Below are 5810 nucleotides of genomic sequence, written 5' to 3'. Positions count from 1 at the left end.
CCTACAAAAAATCATATCTTTAAGAAAATTCAACACAACCTTATGATCATTAGTTCTTGTAGCAATGGCTTCAACCCATTTGGATACGTAATCCACTGCCACTAATATGTATAAGTAGCCAAAAGAGGATGGAAATGGTCCCATAAAATCGATTCCCCAAACATCAAAGAGTTCCACTACCAAAATGTTGTTCAATGGCATCTCATTTCTTCGGCTAATGTTCCCCATTTTCTGGCACCTATCACACTTAGAGCAAAAATCAAAAGCATCTTTGAATAAAGTAGGCCAAAAGAAACCAGATTGTAAAACCTTTAGAGATGTCTTTTTGGCACCAAAATGGCCTCCACATGCTAATGTATGGCTAAATATTAGGATGCTTTGTTGCTCACTCTCTGGGACACATCTCCTAATGATTTGATCAGGGCAATATTTAAAAAAATATGGTTCGTCCCAAACGTAGTGCTTTACCATGGCAAGGAACTTCTTTCTTTCCTGAAAAGAAAGGTCATTTCTCATTATACCACAAGCAAGATAATTAACAAAATCCGTATACCATGGTTCTTGTTCTTGAACAACAAGGAGTTGTTCATCTGGAAATGATTCATTTAGGGGCAAAGGTTGTCCATCTCCATGGTTTTCATTAAGCCTGGACAAATGGTCAGCCACAACATTATCACTGCCCTTCTTATCTCGAATTTCCAAGTCAAACTCTTGTAGTAAGAGTATCCATCTAATCAAGCGTGGTTTAGCATCCTTCTTTGTCATCAAGTACCTAAGGGCTGCATGATCAGAAAATACAATAACTTTAGATCCCACAAGATATGACCTAAACTTTTCTAAGGCAAAAACAACAGCAAGCAACTCCTTTTCAGTTGTGGAATAGTTAAGTTGAGCATCATGCAGAGTCCTGCTTGCATAGTAGATCACATGCGGAAGCTTGTTCACCCTTTGCCCTAAAACTGCACCAATAGCATAGTCAGAGGCATCACACATTAATTCAAAAGGTAATGACCAATCTGGTGCCATAATAATAGGGGCCGAGGTTAGTTCATATTTCAAAGTATTGAATGCATCCATACAAGCCTTATCAAAATGAAATACAACATCTTTAGCTAACAGATTGCATAATGGACGAGTGATCATTGAAAAGTTCTTAATGAAACGACGATAAAAACCCGCATGGCCCAAAAAACTTCTTACTCCCTTCACAGTGGTGGGGGCTACCATATTGGTGATGACGTCAATTTTGGCTTTGTCTACCTCCATTCCTTTGCTAGAGATTACATGCCCCAACACAATTCCTTGTTTCACCATAAATTGGCACTTTTCCCAATTGAGAACCAAATTTGTTTCCTGACATCTTTGAAGTACTAACGATAGATGGTTAAGACATTCATCAAAAGAGGAACCAAACACTGAGAAGTCATCCATAAATACCTCAATGAACCTTTCTACCATGTCAAAGAAGATGGCCAACATACATCTTTGGAATGTTGCTGGAGCATTGCAGAGTCCAAAAGGCATTCTCCTATATGCAAATGTGCCAAAGGGGCAAGTAAAGGTTGTTTTCTCTTGATCCTCCGGAGCGATTGCAATTTGATTGTAACCTGAGTATCCATCAAGAAAACAATAGTGTGAGTACCCTGCCAATCTCTCAAGCATTTGATCTAGGAAAGGAATAGGAAAGTAATCTTTTCTAGTGCTAGAATTCAACTTCCTGTAATCGGTGCAAACTCGCCAACTGGCCGTGGGCTTTGTGGGCACAAGCTCATTGTTTTCATTCTTCATCACTGTGATTCCCACCTTCTTAGGTACCACTTGAATGGCACTCACCCATTTGCTATCAGAGATGGGATATATGATCCCCACATCTAATAATTTCAACACCTCATTCCTAACAACTTCCTTCATGTGTGGGTTAAGTCTTCTTTGTGGCTCACGGGTTGACTTTGCCCCTTCCTCCAAGAGAATCCTATGCATGCACATGGTAGGGCTTATTCCCTTGATATCTGCAATAGACCAACCAAAACCTGATTTGAACTCTTTTAACACCCTAATTAGTTTATCTTCTTCAATTGGGGTGAGATCAGAAGCTATGATAATTGGAAGAGTTTCAAATTCAGCTAGATATGCATATTTTAGATGTGGTGGGAGTGGCTTAAGTTCAAGTTTTGATGCCTTAACAGTGGAAGGAGTTAAATGTGACATTGATGATTCTAAAGGCTCTACAATAGGTGAAACATTCAAAGGATACAATGCCAATGCTTCCAAGGCAGCTACTTCTTCCATGAGTGCATCTTCTTCATCAAACTCATCTTGAGATTGACTCAAAACAGTTTGTAAGGGTTCATTCGATTGTGCCTGCAAGAACTTAGAGAATACAAGTGAATCAAGCACATCAATGGCATAACAATCAAGAGATGAAGAAGGATGAGCAAGAGATTCAAACACTTTGAATTGAACTGTCTATCCTAACACTGTCATAGTGAGGAGTCCATTTTGCACATCAATGATGGTCTTGGGCATGGCCATGAAGGGTCTCCCAAGCAATATAGGCAACTCACGATCATGTATAGGAGCTTCTTCCATGTCCAAGACTACAAAATCTGCAGGCAATATTAGTTTATCAACTTGAACTAGGATATCTTCTACTATACCTCTTGGATATTTAACTGATCTGTCTGCAAGTTGTAATGAAATGGTGGTGGCTTTCAAATCTCCCAAACCTAGTTGAAGGTACACTGAATAAGGCATTAAGTTGATGCTAGCACCCAAATCAAGCATTGCCTTCTCTACTTTCTTATCCCCTATGGTGATGTTGATAGAGAAACTGCCTGGATCCTTGAGCTTTGGTGGAAGTTTTCTTTGCAAAACTGCACTCACATTCTCAGACACCACTACCTTCTCATGTGGTCCATACTTCCTTTTGTAGCTGTTTAACTCCTTGAAGAACTTCCCATATGCCGGCATGTTCCTAATGACATCAAGCAAAGGTAAGTTAACATTCACTTTGCTTAGTATATCAAAAATTTCTTTGAATGACTTATCCTGCTTGCTCTTGGCAAGTCTTCCAGGGAATGGTATTGGTGGAGTGTATGGTTTCTCGGCCTTGTGAAGATTTGGTGCTTCTAGTGAGGAAGTGGCATGGCTTGGTTCCTCAATTGATTTCTCATTGTCTCCTTCAGTGACACCTGCATTCACATGATCATATTCTTTAGTAACTTCATTGCCAACTCTATTATCAATAACCTTACCACTTCTAAGTGTAGTGATTGCTTTGGCTTGCTCTTGGTTCCTTTGGAGTATCACGGGTTGGCTTGGAAACTTCCCAACCTCTCTTTGGTTCAAGGCATCTGCAATCTGCCCCAATTGTGTCTCCATTTTGGTTAGGACGGCTGAATGTTGTTGGAGTGTGCTATTGGTGGAATGTTGGAATTGCAAGGTGTTTTGGGCTAACAATTTAACCGTGTCCTCAAGGCTAGTGGCAGGTTTTGGTTGGAAATTTTGGAATTGATTGTTGTTCTTCCATGAAAGGTTGGGATGATCTCTCGAACTTGAGTTATATGTATTTGAATACACATCATTCCTTGGCCTTTGGTTGTAAGAATTCATGAGGTTCACTTGTTCTTGAACATACTCGGGGTAAGCTTCCCTAGATGGACATTGGTGAGTAGGATGGCTCGGTATGTTGCAAATAGCACACACTTCATTAGCTTTTGGCACCATGTTGAGCACGGATTCAAGCTTCCTTTCTAGGTTAGCTACCTGCAACAAAAGCTCATGATTAGAACTTGTTTCATAGACTCCAACTTTCTTACCCCTTAAATCTTTATGTTGAGCATTAGACCCCAACATCTCATAAATGTTATATGACTCTTGAGCATTCTTTTTCATCAATGCTCCACCTGCTGCATTATCCACAGTTGATTGACAATTTTGGGTTAGTCCATCATAAAAAATTTGCATTTGTAAGTGAAAAGGTAACCCATGGTGTGGACATTGCAACAAGAGGCCTTTAAAACGCTCCCAACACTCATTGAAAGGTTCACCATCATCTTGTTTGAAGTTGAAGATTTGTCCCCTTAATGTGGCTGTCTTTTGAGTGGGAAAGAACTTATCCAAGAACTTCTTAGCCACGGCATCCCATGTAGTGAGGGAACCTGGTGTTAGAGTCATCAACCAACTCTTGGCCTTATCTTTCAAGGTGTAAGGAAACACTCTCATCCTCAAATTTGCTTCACTTACTCCCTGCAAAGGTAAACCACTCACAACATTGTAAAACTCTTTAATATGAGCTAAAGGGTCTTCATTAGGTAAGCCATAAAATGAAGGAAACATATGGAAATGTGAAGATTTGAGATCATAGTTTCTAGCTTCTGTGGGCAGCAAGATGCATGAAGGTGAATTTGGTATGATTGGTTAAGCAAAGTCCTCCAAAGCTCGAAGTTCATCTTCGTTGCCCGCCATCTCTTCTTCTCTTTCCCAATTAAATTGCTCAGATTCTTTACTTGTTGAACTAGGTGAAGTCCTTTCCTCTTCCTCACGGATTAGGGATGAACTTGATGGCACAAAGTTGTCCACAGTGTGGCCCTTTAACCGTTCAATTCTTTGGCCTAACTCAACAAGTCTATTTGACATATACTACCTGAAATAAAATACACAAGTGTGAATGAAAATCAACTAGCAAACAACAATGAAATGAATAAAAATAAACTTAAAAACGTTTGAAAGGACTCAAGGGACTCAAAACAGATTCACAAGACTCAAAACAAGCTAAAAACTCTCAAAACTGCCTAAAAACACAAACTGGGCAGTTTTGACACTAAACTCAATTTTGGACGAAAATTAGGTTTGAGCTTGACTCAAAATGCTTCAAAACACAAGATAAGACAGATTCTAAGCCTAAAACTTAACAAAATATGGGGAGAAATTGTATTTGGACGAAATGCAATTAAATGGACAGATTATAACGAAAGCAGATTGTAAAGCAAATTGATGTAAACCAATGGATAATGGAATGGCTAAGGGATTCTTTTCCACACATGAAATGTATGCAACTTAAATCAACTTCCAGTTATCAATTTGACAAGTTATGAACCTTGACACTAATCAAAATAGCAAACAAGCAAACAAGCAATTACAAGGGACTGAAATCAGTCCCCGGCAACGGCGCCATTTTTGTTGATGTATTAATTCCTTCCTAATGCTAGAATATATTTAGTATAATGGCACAAGCAAGGGTGTCGAATCCGCATGGACTAATTGGACCTATGTAACTACTTGTTTTGCAAGAACTCTAAGAAATGAATCAAACTAAACAAACTAGGCAGATTTGGAAATGAATCAAACTAGTCTAAATAGACAGATTTGTTGTTGTAACTTGAAAGCATGAGAAAATGAAGTAAACACAAATAAATGAATCAACAACTAATGTAATAGGATAGTATTAATGGAAATGAAGCTAGGGATTCGGTTTCACCATTGCTCAACTAAGTCCATGTTTGTCAAGTTAGTTTGTACTCATTCATCTACCTATTTCTTGAGTTTGTTTCACTTGGATATGATCAACCATATGATGTGTGAATTTGATCAAATGTCTCTAATCATGAACCTAATTGTGATGTGCAACTTTGGTTCATAATCAAGATTATGTAATGTACAAGAAACTTTCATAAAACCAAAGGGAATAACTCGGCAGGATGTGTGCTAAACACTCCCTTCATTCATTCACATATCTACCAAGATTATGCATGATGTGTGTTCTAATCTTGGCTACACAACTTTGTGATTAATTCAAATGATGATCAAAC

The 5810-nt window shown here is 38.7% G+C and overlaps 1 non-coding gene across 1 annotated transcript; it reads left to right on the top strand.

The window, feature by feature from the left end:
• The first annotated feature begins 3982 nt into the window (after nt 1–3982).
• LOC137714028 (small nucleolar RNA R71) lies at nt 3983–4093 on the top strand. The gene has a single exon (XR_011065370.1). It is a non-coding gene; the product is annotated as a small nucleolar RNA R71 (small nucleolar RNA).
• The last annotated feature ends 1717 nt before the right edge of the window (nt 4094–5810 follow it).

Source organism: Pyrus communis, chromosome 13, assembly GCF_963583255.1.
Source record: "Pyrus communis chromosome 13, drPyrComm1.1, whole genome shotgun sequence".
Taxonomy (NCBI): domain Eukaryota; kingdom Viridiplantae; phylum Streptophyta; class Magnoliopsida; order Rosales; family Rosaceae; genus Pyrus; species Pyrus communis.
The sequence above is the reverse complement of the archived record's forward strand: the minus strand, read 5'-3'. Positions and strand labels throughout refer to the sequence as shown.